General features: G+C 36.0%; 1 protein-coding gene across 2 annotated transcripts in view; it reads right to left on the bottom strand.

Annotated features, from left to right (window-relative positions):
* Positions 1-13,076, bottom strand: part of COG5 (component of oligomeric golgi complex 5) — a 304,245-nt gene that overhangs the window by 125,338 nt on the left and 165,831 nt on the right. The gene's annotated exons all lie outside the window — the stretch shown is intronic.

The raw sequence follows: 13,076 nt of genomic DNA, 5'->3' as shown, positions 1-13,076 counted from the left end.
ACCATATTTTTAAATTATCACAGACAAGAACAAAGGGAGTGCATTTGGAACAAATATTATTTTTAGTCATTATTTATTTCATAAAAGACAAGGTTAAATACTATGTATATTATTTCCCCCTTTCCCCTTTTTCTCCTTCTTTAAAGGATAATAACAAAATCAGAAATCGGTTCTATTATTAGAGCTTATTTAAAATTTACCACCAATGCCTATAAAGAGAGCCATGCTGGAATTAACAAAAACCCTACATCTATTTGGAGAATAAATAAATGAATTCCGCAGAGTTAACTGAGGGCTGAACCATGCAGACTGACACTATTCATTTTCTTTCTTTCTTTTCTTTTCTTTCTTTCTGTCGTTCATTCATTCATTCTAACCACAAATATTTATACCGTGCTTACTGTGTAACTGTCTTGGTTCCAGGTGCTGGAAATATAGTAGTTAAGCAAAACCAATTAAGTCCCTACCCTCATGGAACTTATGTCTCCTGAGAAATATATTAAAAATATATATGTAACAGAGTATCACAGTAGTGATAATTGCTATAAAAAAAAATCAGGGAATAAGAATAGAGAATCATGGGGAAATAATGGAGAAGACTCAGAGAATGCATCTCTGAGGTGATTTTCAGAGACCTGAATATAATGAGCAAGGGAGTCTGAGGAGGATATGGGGAAAAACAGATCTGAACAGATATCAACAAAAGTGCTGAGGTAAAAATATGCTTGGCAGCTAATCAAACAGCAAGAAGGCCCTGACTGTGGCTGGAACAGAGCGACTACAGCAGAGAGAGGTAGGCAGTGAGGCAGGTAGTAAAAACACTGTGAGTAGACTGAGTCCATAGTAATATAAAGAGGTTGTTGACTCTGTCACTAAGTAAATGAATTATCAAGCCAGAATCTAGTACATCAACATATATCTCCAGGCCCAAACAGGTGAAAGTCCGCTTTCACTTAATGATTCAGTGACTGTTATTAGAAGCACTTAGTTTAAAAGTTAAATTACTTCATTAACTTAATTTCTTAACGGTTAAGTTGATAAATAAGACAAAAAGTTACTCTGAAACATATTGGTGTTAATAACATGATGCAGTCACACACACACACACACACACACACACACACACACACACACACACACACACACCAGAGGCAAAGCAGAATCAGCTTATAGAAAAAAGCAGACAAGGTTAGTGAATACAATACCCATTTTAGATTTTTAATTAAACAAGAAAAAGAAGCAAATGGACATCATTTCAAATGTTTTAATGAAAAAAGCTTAATTTAATATGGTTATAACAGAATTTAAATTCTAGTATATACTGTCAATTCTCTATCAGTGAACTATCAAAGAAAATGGGAGAAAATAAGCTATTTCACATAAAATTGTTAACTGAAAACATGGGGTATAGTGCTATGCTTTGGTTGGTTGGTAGTTCCATTTTTTCCTTTCTCCAGAGCGATAATACTCTTTTACCTTTTAGTAGAGATCAAGATCAAAATTAGGCAGCTGCAAAGAATTTTCCTCTATCACTATACCAGTGTCTATATAATACAAAAAAAAGCATTACCTGAACAACCTCAAAGAATTCACTTTATAAAAGTAGAATAAAGATATTTATTGCAAAATCATATTTATTGCCTTTACTATTCTCAAAGAATCTGAAAAGCATAGCTTTTCCACATATGGCAGGTTTGCGTGTTATCAGCTGAATGTACATCGTAAGATATATGTATATGTTAATTGAAAGACTTAAAGTCATCTTTCACTTGAAAGATCTGGTTAACATGGACCAGTCTTCATCATTTCCCACTCCAAAAATTATTAACTCCCCCAAACTTTTCAATACAGAAACATATACAGCTCTTTCCTTTTCTTTTTTTTTAACAAGGCAGGAGAATGATTTAAAGATTTATTTATTTTTAGAGAGAGAGAGAGCTCACAGGGGGATGGGCGAGGGACAAGCAGACTCCGAGCTGAGCGCAGAGCACAGAGCCTGACTGGAGCTGAAATCAAGAGTGGGCTGCTTAACACACTGAACCACCCAGGCACCTGTACCTCATTCTTAAAGAAGCATCTAATATGGCAATACTTGAAATAATTATAATACTTATAATAATTCTAGTTGTAATTTTAAGCTTTCCAATTTACATGACCACTTTTTCAATTAATGCCAGTTACATTCATAACTTAATATAAACATATCATTTGTGAGTTGGGAAACTATAAAGTATTATTTGGGACTGCAGGAGATTATGCTAAGTGAAATAAGTCAAGCAGAGAAAGTCAATTATCAAATGGTTTCATTTATTTGTGGAACATAAGGAATGGCATGGAGGACATTAGGAGAAGGATGGGAAAAATGAAGGGGAAATTGGAGGGGGAGATGAACCATGAGAGACTATGGACTCTGAGAAACAAATTGAGGGTTTTAGAGGGGAGGGGAGTGGGGTGATGGGTTAGCCCAGTGATGGGTTTTAAGGAGGGCCCATATTGCATGGAGCACTGGGTGTCAATGAATCATGGAACACTACACCAAAAACTAATGATGTACTGTATGGTGACTAACATAACATAATAGAATTAAAAAATAATAAAAAATAAAATTTTAAAAAAAGAAATGAAATTCTTTAACATACAGAGGAGTGGGCAAATTATGTAAACACAACTTTAAGAATTATCACAAAGTGAACGTATCTGTGTAACTACCACGTAGGCTATAAAACCAAATTATTATCAGCAACTCTGAATCTATTGTGGCTTCCCCAAATACATCTCTCCAGATATTACCACAATCATAATTTCTAACACCATTGATTAGTTTTGTCTGTTTCTGAATTTTACATTAATGGAACCATAAAGTTATTATTTTGTCTGCCTTCTAGTCAATATCTTATTTGTAAAATTCATCCATGTTGTTGCATGTAGCAGTAGTTGACTTGTTTTCACTGCTGTTGGAAATTTACCTTAGTTTATCTACCCAACTAACATCCAATTGGTGTACATTTGAGTTATTTCCATCGTTTAGGTACTTTAAATAATGCTGCCATGAACATTCTGGTGCACGGCTTTTAGTGAACATATATGCATATGCATTTCTGCTGGGTAAGAGTAGAAATGCTGAATCATTAGGTATTTGTATGCTTAGTGTTTGCAGATTCTGCCAATTTTCCAAAGTCATTGTACGAATTTACACCCCAGCAGCAATACATGAGTTGTGGGTGTTCTACAACCTTACCAAAATTCAGAATTGTCATCTTTTTAAGCTATTCTTTGGAACGATCAGTGTGGTTTTAATTTACATTTCCGTGATGACTAAGAAGTTATCCCTTCTTGCGTGCTAATAATCATCCATTTGGATAGCTTCTTTTATGAAGTGCATATTCATTTTTTTTTGCCCGTTTTTCTCACTGGTTATTTTCATCTTTTACCTATTTGTAAAAGTTGTTTACATATTTGGATGTAATCACTTTGTAATTATATGTATTGCAAGTATGTTCTCCCACACTTAAGAAGTTTGTGAGGAAAAGAAGTTCCTCATTTAAATGCAGTCAATTTTATCAACCTATGGTCAGCACTTTTAGTATCTTATTTAAAACTTTTCCCATCCCACATTTATGAAGATGTCTTTCATTCATGAATTCATCCTCTAGAAACTCGATTGGTTTGCCTTTCACGTTTAGAAATATAATCCACCTGGAATTGCTTTCTATATGAGATAGGAGCCAAGATTAGTGTTTTTCTATACAAAATACCCAACTGGCCCATTAAAATTTATTTGAAAAAACAAACAAGGAAATTAAAATTTTCACCTCCTTGCCCTCAAAGCCTACCTCTGCAGTAAATAAAGTTTCCATTTATGTGTTTGTTTCCGGGCCTTCAATTCTGTACCATTTGTCTATCCTCATTATGTCAATTGACCTGTGTAAATTGTTGTAGCTTTAGAATAAGTCTGATAGTCCTCCATTTCTGTTCTTCTTCAATTTGGTATAGGCTATTCTTGGTTCATGATACTTCCATATAAATTTTATAATGGGCTTGACAGTTTCCATTAAAGAAAAAGCTCCTGAAATTTTAAGACTACATAAAATCTATACATAAAATTAGAAAGAATGGAAATCTTTATAAGAATGATTCTCCAATCCATGAATATGGTAGTTCTCTTCATTTACTCAGGTCTTCTTTAATTTCTCTTAATAAGTTATAGTTCCTGTGAAGAGCTATTACATATCTCTAATTTGAATCATTCCTACACATTTAGCGTTTTTTTTTTTTTTTTAAATATTTTATTTATTTATTTGACAGAGAGAGAGACAGCGAGAGGGAACACAAGCAGGGGGAGTGGGAGAGGGAGAAGCAGGCTTCCCGCTGAGCAGAGAGCCCGATGTGGGGCTCGATCCCAGGACTCTGGGATCATGACCTGAGCCGAAGGCAGACGCTTAACGACTGAGCCACCCAGGCGCCCTCACATTTAGCGTTTTTTGATATTTAAGTGGTAATTTTAAAGTTTTTTTTGTTGCTCGTATACTAAAAATACAGTTGATTATTATATATTGAATTTTACCAAACTTTGAAAGTTCTGTTATTAATTCTAATAGTTTGGAGATTGTTTTGGATTTTCTATATACATAATCGTTATTTCTGAATAATTTTATTTCTTCATTTCCAATCCTTCTATATTTTATTGCTTTTTCTTATTACCCTGGTTAGGATCTTCAGTATGTTGCTATGTAAAAGTGGTAAGAGTAATATCTTTGTATCATTCCTAATCTCAAGTAGAAAACCTTAAATATTTCACTACTGAGATTTTCAGAGATACCTTTTATTAGATGAAGACAATTCTTTTTTTTTTTTTTTAAAGATTTTATTTATTTATTTGAGAGAGAGAATGAGAGAGAGAGCACATGAGAGGGGGAGGGTCAGAGGGAGAAGCAGACTCCCTGCTGAGCAGGGAGCCCGATGCGGGACTCGATCCTGGGACTCCAGGATCATGACCTGAGCTGAAGGCAGTGGCTTAACCAACTGAGCCACCCAGGCGCCCTAGATGAAGACAATTCTATTCTAGGTCTGCTAAGAATTTTTACATCATAGACTGATGTTGGATTGTATTAAATGCTTTTTCTGCATATACTGAGATGATCAATTTTTCCCTTCATTAATGACATTACATTGTACTTCTAGACTAAAGCCATCTTGGTAAGGATGAATTATCCTTTTTAGATATCCTGACTTATATTTGCTAATACTTTCTTTAGTATTTTTGAATTGATTTTCAAGAGAGATAGCTAATATCCTTCCTTATAATATTCTTGTTTTGATATCAAGTTTATACGGGCCTCATGAAATAATCAGGTAAGTGTTCCTTCTTTCTCAATTCTTGGACGAAGTTTGTAAAAACACTGGTTGATTTATTAAATGTTTGAATGAATTCACTAGTGAAACTATCTGTCCTTGAAGTTTCTTTGAGGGAAGTTGTGTAATGACAATTTTGTCAATACAACTAATCAGATTTTTAAATTTTCCTAGTGTTATTTTCGGTAAGTTGTTTTTCTAGAAATTTCTCAATCTTATGTAAACTTTCAAATGTACTGTTTTAAAGTTATACCTAGTGTCCTCTTACTAACTTATTAGTTTATGTTGAATCTATAATTAGGTCAACCTTTTTTTTCATAATACTAGTAATGTGTGTCTTTTTTTTTTTTTTAAAGATGTCATTTATTTATTTGACAGAGAGAGAGAGAGAGAGCAAGAAGGGGGAGCGGCAGGCAGAGGGAGAAGCAGGCTCTCCACAGAGCAGGGGGAGCCCGATGTGGGGCTGGATCCCAGGACCCCGGGATCATGACCCGAGCCGAAGGCAGACGCTTAATGACTGAGCCACCCAGGTGCCCTAATATGTGCCTTTTAAAAAGCTTTTTTTCCTACCCTTAACAGTCTTTTTCAGTATTTATCAATTTAATGTATTAATCTTGTCAAATAACCAGCTATTGGATTTGTTGATTACAGGTCTTTGGAGTCAGAAGCCTAGATCAGAAGACAAAACCTTAGCAAATTATTTAACTTATTCTGAGACTTAGTTTCCTCATCTGCACTACAGTGAAAATAGCAGTGCCAACCTTACAGGTAAATGAAAAAATCCTTATAACTCATCTAGCACTGAAGACAGAATGAAGAGCTCAAGTATTAGTCGCCTTTACCTTGATCTGTTGGAATCATAGTTAATGTGGAAAGAATGTGGGCTTTTAAAAGTAGATAGTCTTGGGACAAAAACCCAACTTTGCTATAATCTGTGTGACACTGGGCAAATTATCACTCATCAAGCTTTATTTTATTTATATTATTAATATTCCCTTCCTCATCAGATTTTAAGATCTCTGAGGGAAGTTTCCAAATTTGTTTTATTCACTTCAATACTCATAATATCTAGCACAGGTGCTAGATAGATAGGTGTTGTATAAGTAAATGAGTAAGTAAATTTTTATGATTTGGCTTGCTAATATTATTCTTTCTATGACAACTGAAAAGACTATTGAAATAACACACTTAAAATACCTAGTACTAGTGGAGCACTGGGTGGTTCAGTTGGTTAAGCATCTGCCTTCAGCTCAGGTCATGATCCCAGGGTCCTGGGATCCAGCCCCGCATTGGGCTCCCTGCTCCGCGGGGAGCCTGCTTCTCCCTCTCCCATTGCCTGCCACTCCCCGCCCCCACTCGTGCTCTCTTCCTTTCTTTCTCTCTCATAAATAAATAAAATCTTAAAAAATAAAATACCTAGTACTCAGTATATTAGTAGTACAAAATATTGGTCCTCAGATCAATCTATTTATTAATATTAATATTCTAAAAGTTAAAAGAATACTAGAATAGCCTTTGTTCCAGTTCCCAAGAAATTCTTATCACTACATCTTTACTTATTATTGAAATGAGTAGTTACCCAATAGATACCATTTGAGTAACCTCTGTATCTCAATTTCATAAATTTAAAAATGATGAGGATCGATAAATGGAGATTCCCAAAGCTATCTGAAGATCTTTTTTATAAAAATGTAGCCAACAAGATCTCAACTCCAAAAACTGTGATTCAGTTGGACCAGACAGAGACCTGATTACAGTATTTTCAAAGCTCTTCAGATGCTTCTGATATAATTGGCCTGGCAATCATTTGGGAACCACTGGATTCCCATCTGGCAGATGACTGCCAGACTTAGAAGGATGAGAACCATTTATTCATGTGAAGATAGCTTTAAAAAAAAAAAAAAAAACTAGAACAGAATACACAAAGAAATGACAGAGGAAAACTACAGAGTAGTTTAAGGAGCAGTAAACAGATTCTTTTGCCACAAATGTTATGTGCATTAAAAACACCTAAGAAAAGACAGTGTTGGGGGCGCCTGGGTGGCTCAGTCGTTAAGCGTCTGCCTTCGGCTCAGGTCATGATCCTAGGGTCCTGGGATTGAGCCCCGCATCGGGCTCCCTGCTCGGCGGGAAGCCTGCTTCTCCCTCTCCCACTCCCCCTGCTCATATTCCCTCTCTTGCTGTGTCTCTGTCAAATAAATAAATAAAATCTTAAAAAAAAAAAAAAAAGGACAGTGTTGAACTGATAACAAGGATTTGGTCACTGACAATGCTGAGTGGCATTCTGTAGAAATTTTATTTTATTTTATTTTACTTCGTTGGTAATAAAAATGATTTTTCTAAATACCACAATCTAAGCTGTTTGAGGAAATCAAATAATCAGCTTAAAACATAGCTTGAGCTAGAGAGTTGCAATGAGAATATATTCTTTATAGGGCAGATACAACAGATTTGGAAGCACTGGAAAGAAACTGGATGCTGACTGATTACAATGGACAGGAGGCAGGGAAGAGCCTAGTATCTTGGAAGTTTCAAATTGGTGAGCCTAAGAAGACAGGAAAAGAAAAAGGACAATCAGAAGGAGATCATTTGGGTGAGTGGGTGGGAGAGAGGCGGACATAGGAGGATGAGAGGCTGCTGCTAATAGAGCACCTAGCTGTTAGTCATGCTGAGTCTCAAGCGCCAATAGGGCACTCTTGGTGGGAAATGAGAACACTTTTGAAATAGATAATCACATCAACCTAGTCTGGGTAGCAAACTAAACTGAAGTAATAAATAATGAAAATAGGGGTGTTGGAAACTATAAATCACAATGGAGGTAAATCAAGAACAGAATTAGTGAGAATGAGAGAATAGAAATGGAATGATACAATACTCTAGCCAGGAATGAAATTGGAACATTAGAAAAATTGAAAATGAAATCATTTTGTTTAGCTATGATGCAAGTGAAAAACATCTCCTGAAGATACTGAACATTAACATCCTTTCTCCATCATCCCCTCTCATCACAGACAAATACTATAGATTTTGACCATAGGCTTTTTCCAAGTCCTTACTAATAATAAATCTCAGGCTTTTAGTTTCCTAATCTGTAAAATAAAGGGGCTGGACTAGATGAACTCTAGTACCCTTTCCAGTACTGAAACATAATGATTTTACTATCATTCAATGTATATCATCCACTATGCACTATCAATGCACAAGACACAGGGGATAAAAAAATGAGGCAAATATCGCACTCTTTTTAATATTTATGGTCTGAAGGGACAGAAAGACAAGTAAAGCAGCAATTAGAATGCACTATGATAAATGAGAGGAGAAATGCAGAGTTTAATGAAAACACATCAAAGGGGTGATTAACCCAGAACTGGGGAGGGAAAGGAGAATGGAGGAATCAGGAAATGCTCCTTGAAAGAGTCTCAACTAAGATCTGAAATCAAGGTTTCCGGGGGCATGGAGGTAGGGAGGTGTGAAACATTTACATGAGGATGGGGCACCTGGGTGACTCAGTCAGTTGAGTGTCCGACTCTTGATCTTGGCTCAGGTCTTGACCTCAAGCTCATGAGTTCAAGCCTCATACTGGGCTCCATGCTAGGTGTGGAGTGATTTACAGGAGGAGGGGGAAAGCAAAAGGGAAACACCTTCAAGCAAAGGAACAGCATATACATATAAAAGCCTGTGAATAAGAGCATGTGATAGAAACTAAGTCCACTAATGATGACAACTGACAGGTAAGAGATCTACACAAACACCTGCTACAAATTCAAGTGCCTATGGAAATGGCTCTCAAATTTTTGGTAGATATAAAAGAATCACCTGGGGGAGCTTGTGAACTGCAAAAGGGGCATATGGAAGGCTTGTGGAATGCTGGTAAAGGTTTTAGTTTTTTTAAATCTGAATGTTTAGTTATACGTTTGTTCACTTTGTGAAAAACATTGAGCTGTACTCCTATAATGTACTTTTCTGTTAATTATATTTTAATAAAAATGTCTAAGGTAAATATTAGGAAATGAAAATAACAAATTGTGACAAAAATGTAAGTCAGATACCTTAAATACTTAAAACACCATTCAATAATGCTTTATAGTTTGGGGGAAAATATATTAAATTAAATAAATATATGAATGTTTATATTACTAAATAAACATGAGTCTTGTGTAATTTTTTTCCTAACACAATAAAAACAAGTTTTTTATTGAATACACACAATCACAATTGGTTTTTAAAAATAACGGGTTCCTAAAATATTGGCTAATGTGACATACAGATTTCAGTTCTGCATGTTGTTATGGACTGAATGTCTGTGTCCATCCTACCCTCACCCCTGCCCCCCCATTCAGTTGAAGCCCTAACACCCAATGGGATAGTATTTACAGATGGGGCTATTGGGAGCTAATTAGGGTTAGATGAGGTCCTGAGGGTAGGGCCCTGGTCTGATGGCATTAGTGCCTTATAAAAGATACCAGAGAGCTTATACACTCTGTCTCTGCACCATGTGAGAATACAGCAAGGAGGCAGCTGTCTGCAAGCCAGGAAGAGACTCTTCAGCAGAAACTGAACCCTGCCCAACCTTGATCTCAGATTTTCTACCATCTAGAGCCGTGAGAAAATAAATATCTATTATTTAAGCCACCTACCCAGCCTGAGGTTTCTATTGTGGCAGCTCAAATGTTTATATGCTTTACAAATATATTAAATTTTAGATGGTGCAGTGTCTAAATTAGTACCCCCTGCCCCCAACAAATTCATGTCCACCTGAAACCTCAGACTGTGACCTTACTTGGAGAAAGGATCTTTGTAGATGTAACTAGTTAAACTGAGATGAAGTCATACTGGATTGTGATGGGCTTTAAATCCAATGACCAATGTCCTTGTAAGAGAATAAAACACACAGAGACACACACCATGAAAAAGGCAATGTTTGACAACAGAGGCAGAGATCGGGGTGATAGAGTTACAAGCCATGGAACTTCAAGGACAGACTGGAGCCAGGAGTAGCTAAGGAAGAAGCTTGGAAGGATTTTTCCCTAGTCTCCAGGAGGAGGGTGGCCCTGCCAACACCTTGATTTGGATTTCCAACCACCAGAATTATGAGAAAATAAATATCAGGTGCTTTAAGTCACCTAGTATGTGGTCATTTGTTATACCAGCCCTAGGAAATCAATACAAAGGAATAAGTGCAACAGAAAAACATGCATATGCACAAACAAATGGAAAGACATTCTATGCTCATGGATTGGAAGAACAAATATTGTTAAAATGTCCATACTACCCAAAGCAATCTACACATTTAATGCAATCCCTATCAAGACACCAATAGCATTTTTCATAGAACTAGAACAAATAATCCTAAAATTTGTATGGAACCACAAAGACCCCAAATAGCCAAAACAATCTTAAAGGAGAAGAACAAAACTAGAGGGATCACAATGCCAGATTTCAAGATATACTACAAAGCTGCAGAAATCAAAACAGTATGGTTCTGGCACAAAAACAGGCACACAGATCAACAGAACAGAAAAGAGAACCAAGAAATAAACCCATGATTATACCATCGACTAATCTATGACAAAGAAGCCAAGAATATCCAATGGGAAAAGAAGTGTCTCTTCAACAAATGGTGTTTGGAATACTGTATAGCAACATGAAAGAAAATGAAACTGAACCACTTTCTTAACATCATACACAAAAATAAACCCAAAATGGACTTTTAAATGTGAGACCTGAAACCATAAACATCCTTCAAGAGCGCACAGGCAATAATTTCTTTGACATTGGCAATAGCAACATCTTTCTAGATATGTCTCCTGAGGCAAGGGAAACAAAAGCAAAAAAAAAACTATTGGGACTACATCAAAATAAGAAGCTTCTGCAAAATGAAGGAAACAATCAACAAAACTAAAAGGCAGCCTACCGTGAATGGGAGAAGATATTTGCAAATGAGATATCCGATAAAGGGTTAGTATCCAAAATATATAAAAAACTTTTATAACTCAACACACAAAAAGAAACAATCCAATTAAAAAACGGGCAGAAGATGTGAATAGATATTTCTCCAAAGAAGACACACAGATCACCAACAGACAAATGGAAAGATGCACAATATCACTCATCGTCAGAGAAATGCAAATCAAAACTACAATGAGATGATATCACCTCACACCTGTCAGAATGGCTAACTTCAAAAACATAAGGAACAAGTGTTGGCGGGAATGCAAACTTGCGCAGCCGCTTGGGTTGCTTCCATATTTTAGCTATAGGAAATGTTGCAATGAACATAGGGATGCATGCATGTATCATTTCAAATTATATTGGGTAAATACCCAGGAGTGGAGTAACTGGATCATATGGTAATTCTATTTTTAATTTTTTGAGGAACTTCTATACTGTCTTCCCCATTTGATATTATTTTGTCATCACAACATAGGTAGCATAAGTATTACTATCCTCCCTTTACAGTTAAGGAAACCAAGGCACCAAGAGGGCAGGCCCACAGCTGGCCAGTTTTAGGTCTTGGGCCTTTTCCTGACTATTCTATACTCTGCCACAGGTCATCCCGTCATCATTTGACTTTAGAAGATCTCCAGATAGACCAATTTTGCAGGTGAGAAATACTCTCTGGCAAATTTTGGGAGCTCTCAAAACATACAGACTAAACATATTTGAAAAATACCATGCCAGTAAGAGATAAGCTTCTGCTGAAAAGGTAGCGATGTCTTCTAGACAATGTCTTCTTTTTAAATAAGACAGTCAATTCTAAGGATAATTTTTCTACAAATTGTCACTGAGACCTTCGAGAAATCATTTAATCTTTATATAAAATTTCCCAACTTCATAAATTGTGACATAAAATGAGATGAAAGACCATGTAATAGAGAAGAAAGGATAGATCATAAATAGATCAAGATAAATTTCTACCTCTTCAAAATCATTTTAGAAGACGGTACAACCACTTTCTTTTCATTAAACTAAAATTATTTCTCCTGCTTTAGAAACAAATACAAGGTAATTTTTTCCTTTCTTTTCCAACACCTCAGTAGCATTATATGGGAGGAAAATAAAATATAAGAATATAGTCAGAAAAGCAGCATAGTTAAGATCCCTGAAAAGCTTGCCAAAACAGCAACACTGTAACCAAAGCCACAGCTGGCCCTGAGCCAACGGAGCAGAGCTCTAGCCAGACTGCTGTGAAGATTGTTCCATGAAGTAGCAAGCAGTATTTCAGCACTTACTAAGTAAGCTGTAAGCTGATAGGAGATGACCTTTGTGAGCACAAATACAGCATTAAGTCAAAAGTTTAACACGACTCGAAAAATTTCATATAACTGACATCAGAAATGGAGAGAGTGACAGAATTTGATTTAATTGGAAATAAAATGCAAAAATGACATAAATGTACGAAGACCAAGATTCCACTGTGGATGACAGCCTTATATATTAAAAGTCTGAAAGGATCAAATAATCCTTGCACCATAAAGACAGTCACATTTCACTCTTTCCCTTAATGAAATAATTCTTCATCAGGTAAATTTTTTCTTTAGCTTTCATATAAGCGATGAGCTGAGAAAAGAAAAGAAAAGGACAAATGTAGAATACAAATTCAGCTGATGCTATTCTGTTCTAACAGTCCGTGCACCATTCTACAAAGTGACTCAGTTCATAAAGCTTTAAATCCTATGATAAAGTCTTAGCTATTTCCCCAACTGATTTTAACTAGACAGACA

The sequence above is a fragment of the Halichoerus grypus genome, chromosome 12 (genome assembly GCF_964656455.1).
Source record: "Halichoerus grypus chromosome 12, mHalGry1.hap1.1, whole genome shotgun sequence".
Lineage (NCBI taxonomy): Eukaryota > Metazoa > Chordata > Mammalia > Carnivora > Phocidae > Halichoerus > Halichoerus grypus.
This window is presented reverse-complemented; position numbering and strand designations above follow the sequence as displayed.